At 44.6% G+C, this 10,840-nt stretch overlaps 1 non-coding gene across 1 annotated transcript; it reads left to right on the top strand.

The window, feature by feature from the left end:
- Positions 1 to 10,421: 10,421 nt before the first annotated feature.
- Positions 10,422 to 10,493, top strand: TRNAA-CGC (transfer RNA alanine (anticodon CGC)). The gene has a single exon. It is a non-coding gene; the product is annotated as a tRNA-Ala (tRNA).
- Positions 10,494 to 10,840: the final 347 nt, after the last annotated feature.

The following is a 10,840-nucleotide window of genomic DNA, read 5'->3' as shown; positions in this document are numbered from 1 at the left end:
CCCTTTTCCACGCATCCCCTATTGATCATCTAATAATCACGAGCTTGGTAGGTGATCAGCTCCTGTGGGTTTCCCCAAGATTTGTCTTGTTTTCCACTATGGCCACGTTCGCATGTAACATGGAACCAAAGTTCCAATGGACCCACGGTTCCACCCTCCCGCCTCTGCATGCTTACCTGTCCACATTTGGAATTTTCACATGGGACCTGAACTGCAGTCAGGGAGACTGCAGAGAGGAGGGGGAACTGGCTGCTCGGACGGGTGAACTGGCAGCCAGGCTTCCTCCTTTGCATGAAGGACAGCCATGGCAGCCAGTCAGATTGGAGAGAGGGAGGAGCTTCCTTCCTCAACTCTGGTTTCAGACTATCCTCTGCATTCAGACGTACAGCAGCCAGCTGCTAACCTCAGGTAGGAGCAGCAAAATGTACTACAAATCGAGGGTTCAAACTGGAGTTTGGGGAGTTTTTAGGGAAACCTTGGGTCACTTTTCCAACGAGGGAGAGGTTCCATGCATTTGGACGTACAAGAAATCCAACCTCTGCCCCGTTTAACTCCAGTTTCCCCATTACGTGTGGATTGGGCCTATGTCAGATATATATTACCTGTAGTTTCTTGTTCTTCCTGTGCCTATGTGGCAATTCCCATTGGTTCTAACTATACAATGGCTATACATGGAGTAAGACCGGCAGACCTGCTTCTTTTAACTAGATTTCTGATATGCCCAGGCCTGACCCTGAAACCTTCTGCTTGCAAAGCATAGGCTCCACCACTGACCTATTGCTCCTCCTCTGGTAGGTATGTGGGTGCGTGTGCATGCAAATGATATATGTAATTGGAGATTTCCCCTCTCCCAGGTTACAGAGGAAGTTGTTTTCTATTGAGTCAGACCATTGGTCAGTATTGTCTTCACTGACAAGCAACAGCTTTCCAGGGTTTCAGGCAAAGGTCTGTCTCTGCCCTACTGTGAGAGGCTGGGAATGATGTCCACCCCCCCCACTCCATATCTCTCTCTCTCTCTCTCTCTCTCTCTCTCTCACACACACACACACACACACACACACACACACACACACACACTCTCCTCTTTCCCTTGAATATATTTTACCATCTCTTCTTACAGTGTGTATCTTCTTCTTCACTCATGGATTAAATAGGCTATAGTTATAAATAGTTTTTGCGGTAGCCTTGCTTTCCATTTTTCAGTTGGAAGAGATATTATGCTTCAATAATGATAAAAGTCTTAGACTGTCTTATAAATCACTTGAAAATGCATGTCTGATGTGGACTGTGGTGTATGGCTAACATAACCCAGAACCTCAATGCTGTCAAAACCTCAATGGTGGGCTGCTCCTAACCCCAGAGACTGAGGCATGCATCTGGGAAGCCCAATGAGATAATTACTGGCTATCTCTTTCAGGGAATTATCAGATCTACAGAGCTGGGTTGGTGGGTTTCGCTCGACCCTTGAGAAACACAGTGACCTCATCTGTGGCTGATTTATGGGAATAGCTCTTGCTGTATACCATAACCTGCACTTTCTAAATTATGAAGAGATACTTCACATACCTGTTTCAGTTCAAACTGCCTATCAGTGCAGCATTTACCAGAATAACCTTAGACATAAAAATAGTTTCTATCTTACAGCTAAGCAGCGATAATCAAGTCAATATTGTTACTTTAATGAAGAAACTTCACTTAAATGACATACCCTGAAAACTTGTTGTGCCCCCCATTTCAAAAGTGTGTTTGCCAAACTATCAGATTTTTCCACCACATTTAGTCATGGCCAAGCCTGACCTCTCCAGAATGAGTTTTTGATTGGGATCAGAAACCTAGCTAGTCCCGCCCACCGCATTAGAAAATTACTCACTGTATTCTGATCTCAATTACATTACAAGTCAAATTGGATCTGGTTACAGGGTCCCAATGCCATTACTGGGAGTGCAATAAGGCCCAATCTCTCCTTTCCTCGTGAGCCTGCATATCCTCTCTCTCCTCAGCTATAACACGCAAAACCCTTCCCTGGGCACCTCCAACCCCTTTCCCCCTTCCTAATACTTGCGTATCTGGCTACCAATCTGTCAGCTTTGAGAGGAAGGATGAGAAGCATCTCTCAAGCTGTTGCACTCACCAGTCTGGAGAACTACTGCAACAGTGATGCAAGTATCAGTAGTTCCCAGGGCTATCAATAACTATAGGGAAAGCAAAAGTTTGAAAAATGTTAGATGCTAGAGGAACAAGGGCCAATTCAAATGTGCAGAAATGGAAGAATACTTACCTAAGATTATTAGAAAAACTCTGGTGGCTGAAATAATTTCACTCCTGATTTATTTCAGTCTTTATACAAGAAGAAGACAGCTCAGCTTTTCTGCTGGACTTGTCTACCAGACTCAAAGGACAGCACTTTAAGAGTTGGTTAGGGCACTATTACACTCCGGGCAGTTCACACATACATGAGCATCACTTGCTTCAAAACTGTACACTTGATAACTGGCGGCTGAATGTGTGAATTGGCTCCACTGGAAAGCATCATGTATTGTGGTGATTTTGTTTAATCCATTCCTTGATCCAGGCCAGCTTTTGAATAGGGCTTTAGTTACTTGTATTCCAGTCCTGGAGCAGAGGCGGGGCTAACACACAGCCAGCAGCAAGAACACTGAAAAAGCAATCTGCACTTGCCTCTCTGTATATGATATCTATTTCATTAAACTATTAATATTCCTGATTCCACTCACTGCCTTGTCCTTGCATACTGCAACTCTTTCCCTTGGATTCTACACATATAAAGTTATATAGTGTGATATCAGTGGTGGCCCATTTACACATACAAGTCATCACTGGGCGCTGCCATGCTCATGAAAGGCTGATTCACACATGCATGTTCATCATCTGATGACTACAACATTCACTGGACACTTCCATGCAAATGGATCGTGAACCTGCATTTCACCTCACAGCTCCTCAAACACAATAGGGCTTTCCCCACCTTTATTATTAGGGTAGGAAAAGCCTCCTACTTTTATTTGGGAGCTGGGCTTGCTCCCATTTTACCACTGGATGTTAGATAACAGCAAGGTGGGAAGCGGGGAGTTTGTTCATTGCTCAAACTCCAGTTGGTAGGATGAACATGACCTTCCCAGATTCTGTCACCAGCTTTTGAACAAGGTAGGAGGAGAAACCCTCCTATGCAGCTGGGGCTTGACAGATGATCAAGATCTCCACCTTCTACCTTGTTTTTATCTAACACAGGATGACAACATGGGAGCATGCCCAGCTCCTGAAACTGGGTTGGACTTGTCTCCCACCCAGTTTATGGCATGTCAACTACCCTAATGTCTTTCAATAGAGTCCGTTCATACATTCAGCTGCGCAATCAAGTCTCAAGAAACTATGGAATGCATGCATGTGTTAACCAGGCCCTGCACATGTATGCGTGAATACATGTCTGAGTGAGAGGCCATCGGGGTTGCTAGATCAAGGTTTTACATAGGCTAGGGGTGTGCACGGAACCGGCTAGCCCAGTTCGGTTCAAGTCCAGACCAGACTGGCCACCTCCGTACATGCACAAATGCCCTCTGTGAGGTCTGGCAAGGCCTATGGCCTCACAGAGAGCATTTGTGCATGCGTGGCAGTGGCCAAAATGGCCGTCACTCGCCTTTATGGAGACCCGAAAGGGCCAAAAATACTACTTTTACCTGGCCACGGCGGTGATGATGGAGGCTGGCGGGGGGGGAGGGGGAACCCTCATTACCACCACCCCCCGCGGCCTACAGCAAGCCCCCTAAAGGGGCTACAGGTATTTATTATTCATTTTTAAAAAAATTTAAAATCACGAACCCCCACTGGACCGGACTGGACTGGGGTGTGTGTGTTTTTGATGGGGGCTGGACTGAACTGGCCTGGTTCCATTTGAGGCCAGTCCGGCCTCGAACCGAACTGGGCCAGATGGTTCCATGCACACCCCTACTCTAATCTATGTTGGATGATCCTGAGCATTATTTTGCTAGCATATGAAATTAAGGATATTGTGTGATGATTTGTGCAATATGTTCAGTCTCCTTTCTTTGGTATGGGTATGCAGACTGACCTCTTCCAATCTGTTGGCCATTGTGTCATTCTCCAAATTTCCTGGCATAGTTTGGTTAGAGCCTTGACTGACTCTTCTCTGTTGCCTGACATATTTCTGTAGCTATTCCATCAATTCCTGTCTCCCTCTGACTTGGTAATGACCAGAATACTGATCTAACTTCATCTTCCCATACTAGAGGTTCTTGAAAGTAGGGGATATCTTCTAGAGTATCTTGGATCCCTGCTGTACAGATTTTCAGTATACTCCTTCCATCTCTGTTTGATGTTCTCAGAATCAGTTACTATCTGTCCTTTTGCATCCCTTAATATACAATATACCAGTTCAAGGTTGGAACCTCCTCCTAAGTTTGGAGATCTTTTGGAAAACATTCCTTGTTTTGCCATGTCTATTTCCATCCTCAAGGTCTTTTCCGATGCCATTGTAGTACTGCTCCTTGTCTTTTCTAACAGCTTTCTGAAATTCCCTATTAAGTTCCTTCCTGAGGTCTTTATCTTTCTTGACTTTGGCTTCTCTCCTCTTCTTGGCAAATTCTACCATCTGTTCTGACATCCATTTTGCTTTCTTTTATTTCTTGGTCTTTGGCAGTCTCTTTTCACATTCATCCTTAACAACTTCTTTGATTTCATTCCACAGTTCCTCTGGTTCCTTATCAATGAGGTTCAGAACTTGAAAGCAGTTCCTGATGTTCTCTTTGAAAATGGTGGGTACATTCTCAGGATTATATCATGGAAATTGGATAGTTTTGTTTTCCACATTAGCTTGACTTGAAACTTGCAAATGAGCATTTTGTGATCTGTTCCACAATTGGCCTCCAGCCACATTTTTGCTGTTATAACTCAGCTCTTCCACCTCCTTGCACCAATAATGTAATCAATTTGATTTCTGTGTACTCCATCTGGTGATGTCCATGTGTATAGGCACTGCTTCAGTTGTTTGAAGAATGTGTTAGCAATGAAGAGATCATTGGCTTGGCAGAAACTAATAAGTCATTCTCCTGCTTTGTTTCTGTTTCTTAGGCCCTACAGTCCAACTGTGTTTCCCTCTTTACCATTTTCAACTTTGGCATTCCAGTCTCCAACCACCAGCAGCACATCTTGCTTGCATGTTCTGTCAATTTCAGACTGAACTTGAGCATATATATAACTCATCAACTTCCTCTTCTTCTGCATCAGTCATTGAGGCATAGACTTGAAAAACTGTCATGTTAAAGTGTTGTCCACAAAATATAATTGATATAAGTTGGTCATTGGCTGCATTGTACCCAAGTTATGTCATTGCTATATCCTTCCTGACTAAATGGTATGATTTTCTGACTGAAAGTGGCCTATTCCAGTCCATTTTAATTCACTGATGCTCAAGATGTCAATCTGTAGTCAATTCTGTTTTCATCTTTCACTCTCGAGCTTTCCCATATTCATTCTTCTTATGTTCCACATTCCCATTGTAATTCTATCTTTGCAGCTTCAGATTTTCTTTTTCCACGTGGCAACATCATCCACTAGATGTCCAAAAGGCTTCAATCTAACCAAGTCATAAACACCATCGTTACTCTGAGAGATCCTCAGCTCTTCCTCAGTAGTATGTTGAGTAACATCCTACCAGAGGGGCCCATCATCCAGCACTACATCAACAACCATTCTATTTTGTTTATCCATGTGGGTTTGTTGGTAAAATGCAGAAGTGTATGTGTCTGGGGGAGGTGGGGATGGATCTAATTGTGCCCCTTGCCCAACAAAATTGGCTTAACTTAGATTGATGAGACAGGAAGGAAAACATTTACAATGCAAGGTAGGAATTTGGGGATTTAAGCAGGAAGCACATCAAAATGAGCTGTCTGAGGTAATTATGAAACACATACTTCATATGTTTTCATTATATATTGCTATTATACTATGCAAGGTAATAGAGTTTGATTAAACTACCTCCCAGTATAGAAATGCTGGTGTACATTACCAAGGAACCAGTTCATTATATTTTAGAAATTCAGCAGAGTTTCCAAAAGTGTGGGTTTATGCTTTAGGTACATTTGGGTTAATAAACTGGACTAAAATTAAAATTACAGAAGTGGGGAGTGGAAAATGAAAGAGAATGAAGCTTTCTGTTGGCTTATACCATCTTCCTTTTTCGTAGTTCACAGCAATGCCACCTTTAGTAGTAGAAAATCAGCCTGGGAGGGAAATTATTACAGAGAGCCATCCAGTATTAAACAGCAGAGCTGGTAACTTGAGGCTCTCCAGTTGGTGCTGAACTACAAATCCCATCATTCCCAGTCACAGTAAATTGTGACTGTGGGTGATGGAAGTTGTAGTCCCTGCAGCAGCAGCTCGAACAGCTGCTGGAGACCTTCAGGTTTGCCACCCTGTTACATAGTTTAGAACTAGGGAAGGGCCCTGTGCTCACTTTCACTAATTATGAGGTAAATGTTGATCACTGGTGGCAGCTCCTGTGTGTGGAAGAGTCATTTACCCTCTGTTAGAGAGTAACATCCTATTTATTCTATGTTGTGAAGCATGTGTGTGTGTATCCATGTACGTAACATTTGGCAAAGTAACGAAAGAAAAAAGAAAAGAAGAAGAAAAGACAGGTCCTTAGTGAACAGATCTTTTAATCTAAATTCTAGGAATCTTGCTCTGACCAAGTTATGCAAGTGCAGGGTGCTAAGCCAGACCTGTTGGGGACATAGCTGGAGTGGAGACAACCAGTAGTAGATAACAGTTTCCCAATTCCAGGCAGCAGGCCCAAAGTATGAGTTTCAGAAGCAGGGCCAGACTCAGGCTGTGTGGGGTCTTTGAAAGCTCCCATCAGGCACAGAGTCTGAGGCAAGAGAGTGCATAGCTCTGATAATTAGGGATGCACCCAAAGTTTAGAACTGGGATATTTAAGGTTCTCCACTTTCAAATTGTCAGTCTAATTGTAAGCAAAGCTCAAATCTCTTCAGAGTTTGGTCTCGGCTCGTAATTAGTTCAGCCTCAGTTCCAATAACAACCCTTTCCACCACAGTGCTTCTGCTTTCCCACTGTAACTTACTTGGTGGTGACCACAGCAATAAAAAGAGCTGCTGATTTGGCATTCACAAAGGTGCACTAACCCCCGGACAGTGGGGACCGGGTCCGTTTCTCCAAGTTCCAGGGGGAGCCTCCAAATGGCCGGGGTCCTCCACAGCCACCCCACGCCCGCCCCTCCAAACCTCTGTTTTGTTTTGTTTTTTAAACTTCCCCCCCTTAATGCAGCTGAGGGGTGCCTGCGGTGGGGAGGAGCGGAGTAGTCCTTCTCCCGTCTCCCCCCTCCCTTGGCAGTGGAAAGACTGGAGGAATGCTGGCCACGTCCGTTTGGGCCAGTGTCTTTACCGAAGTGCAAGGCGCACCTGCACATTTTAGAGATCATCGCAAGCCCGGCTTAAGAAAACCCCACGGAGGTTTGGCAAGAGTGGGCCCCCCAGAGGAGGATTCAGGGGCCCACGTGTGTGTGTGGGGGGGGGAAGGGGGGTTTGTGGCTGCGACATCTGGGTGGTCTGGCCGCCCAAATCATCTTGGTGTGCCCCTGGGCATTCATTAGGCATGCCAAAACCACTGGGAAATATTGTTTCCCAGGGCTTCTGGGTCCTTAGTAAGGAAACAGGAACCATTGGAATCTATAGATCCCAGGGACCTTTGTCCCCAGGACACTGCTGCTGCATCAAGTTGCCTTCCTTGTTACTGCTGCCATATAAGGGAAGATTCCCAAGGGAACTGAGCTTGGACAGGCCTCTGGACCTCATCATGTTGGTGGACTGGCAGGTCTCCAGGACCTGACATTGAAAGTGTACTGAGCTCAGAATGGCCCAATGTTTCAATGAGCGAATCTGAGCCCAATCTGAACCTAGCCGAAGTAATCATTTAGGTGAGTTCACCGTGAACAGAAACTGGGGGAACTTAACCATTGCTACTTATGCCTGTCATTCTCCGAATTCTGCCCTTAAGAACGGTTGCAGGTAATTTTGCATGATAACTAAGTCTTATAAAAATGAAACAGGGTATAGAACGAAAGCACAATGGAATATATGACACCCTCATTGTAGCTTTTTTGTTTGCTCTGTGCATTTGGAGAATTCGTGTGTTGTCTTTGTTTTTCTGCTGAACATCATAAGAAAGTCTATCTGCAAAAAGAACAAAGGAGAAAACAAATGAGTAGACTGTCACCAGGGGGAAAAAGCCTGCTAAAAGCAATAAGTTTGCTGACAGATGGTAGAATCCGTTGAAAATCGAGTACCATATTTACTAAGTCGAACCCATTTAGTAAGCCAGAAAAGTGTTATCTAATTCTTTCCCCTGTGTGTGTGTGTTTTGGAATAAACAGATGCCTAATGAGGAATGTGTCGAGAATGATTTTCGAAGAACCTGGAATTCCCTTGGTTCAGATTCTGTCCTTGATACTTGAAACAAACAAACAAAAAACCCACTAGTGAAATGGACACACCAGGACCTTTGGTTGGTAACAAAGTTTGCCTATAAAAAGAACATGATGCGCAAAGCAAAGCTGTTACCACATCATGTACACAAATGCAGAACAAACTAACCCTCTCTTGTTGGATTTCCTATTCTGTTTATTCAACACCCAAAGAATGTGGTGAGGGAAAGGGCAAATCCTCTCTAAGTGCTCACAAACCTGACAGTCACACGACAAACACACAGGATTCATATGTGTTTTGCAGTTGGTATCACACAATAATAGGGAACTTGTGGAGGCATATGTTTGTTTGCACCCTGGCTGAGAAACAAGGCTGGAGCGTATGGAGATAGATTCGTCAACTCTTTTGAGAGAAACATTAGATGTAAATACTTAACATCTGAGAATGTAAATCTCACGAAAGATTTCAAACAAATTGATCTTTGCTTCCGTGCTGGCACTTCTAGCTCAGGAGCGAACTAAACTGTAGCAGAATGAACCTGAAATGGGATTTAAGAAATGGAAAACTGGCCTCATCCCCTAATTTCACTGCCATACTTGTTTTGCAAGCCAAACCAGGTCATTTAATTTAATCTCCATTCCCGGAGTTTCCCTGCCCCCACCCCCAGCCCCAACAATTACCTGGAACTTTTCAACCCTTCCGGCTATGATAATTCCAGTTTGTATCGTGAAATGGAATTGGACTTCTTTTCAGATGATAATCAAGGGCACAACATATTGGAAAGCTATCTGGCAAAGGTAGCCTCATAGAAATCTCTGGAAGTTATCCAAGAGCACAGAAGATGCTGTCAAATTGCTATGCTTTAGAAACATTTGTATTTCCCCTTAGAACTGCCAAATCTAACACGTATTATCCAAACCTTTATACGTTGAAACTATAAAAGCTGAATTGAATGGCACAACTCTTACACAGAGGGTCAGCACAAGCCCCCCTGGTGCCAGAGGTGTTGTGTTAGCAATAGCAATAGCAATAGCACTTACATTTATATACCACTCTATAGCCGGAGCTCTCTAAGCGGTTTACAATGATTTAGCATATTGCCCCCAACATTCTGGGTACTCATTTTACCGACCTCGGAAGGATGGAAGGCTGAGTCAACCTTGAGCCCCTGGTCAGGATCGAACTTGTAACCTTCTGGTTACAGGGCAGCAGTTTTACCACTGCGCCACCAGGGGCTCATTCTGTGTTCTGTGTGCCATCTGCATATTTCCTACCTGGGTTCCCCCTCCCCCCCCCCCCACCAGGCCCTCAAAGTGCATCGCTCTTCTTTGCCCCTCCCTACTGGATCTCTTTCCCTCCCAGATGGGCCTTTTCTCCCTTCCCCTGACCTTACTTAGCAGTGCACTGACACAACGGATTCCCTGCTTTCTTCTCCTCTCACTCCTGCCTCAGGCATTTTCAAAAGCCCGAGGTGAAGATTGTAGAAGGAGGTATGGAGGCGATAGGGTTGTCAGCTAGGGACTTTTATAGATGACATGCAACAATTTTGGGGACCAAATGACTTCCTCCCATTAGGAGGAATAGAGATTATTTTGGGGACCAAACAATTTCTTTCTTTTTGCATGGAGGGAAGGCAGGATGCTAGCTGCCTCCTTCCCAGCCCTCTCCACTTTGAATGTGTGGACGACCTTACTTCCATGTGAAAGTCACATATAGATCATGACAATATTACATACTTATTGCACTGATTTTAATGATTACATTAATTTTAGTGGCTGACATGATGCACAGCCTCCTGACAATGGTGAGGGCTCCTTGGGGTTCCTGCACAACTTCAAAATCAGCCCCAACAGTGTAGCATCAGGGCTGCTGCGGAACGACTGTAAACTGCATTTGGGCAGAGCACTCTTTTCCATTGGAAACAATGGAGGTGGGGGTGGGGGTGGGGGTGTCGCTCAGTGGTAGAGCATCTGCTTCGCATGCAGAAGGCCCCAGGTTCAATCCCTGGCATCTCCAGGTAGGGCTGAGAGGGACTCCTGCCTGAAACCTTGGAGATATGCTCACAGTCAGTGTAGACAAAACTGAGCTAGATGGACCAATGGTCTGCCTCGGTATAAGGCAGCTTCTTCTGTTCCTATGCATCTATATACTATTTCCGAAAATGCTGATATTTGGGATCTTATGGATGGCTAACCAGAGTGCCTGTGGGGAAGTGGGAGGTACCAACAGATTCGGGGGCACCCACAGATATGTCAGTGTTCAAAAAATCTGAAGGGAAAAAAACCCTAAGGGGGCAATCCCATATCTGCCTCTCAGTTGCCCCATAGTAGTGAATGGGATGGAATGTTCATGAGCTCAGACAG

Source organism: Hemicordylus capensis, chromosome 4, assembly GCF_027244095.1.
Source record: "Hemicordylus capensis ecotype Gifberg chromosome 4, rHemCap1.1.pri, whole genome shotgun sequence".
NCBI classification, from domain to species: domain Eukaryota; kingdom Metazoa; phylum Chordata; class Lepidosauria; order Squamata; family Cordylidae; genus Hemicordylus; species Hemicordylus capensis.
The sequence above is the reverse complement of the archived record's forward strand: the minus strand, read 5'-3'. Positions and strand labels throughout refer to the sequence as shown.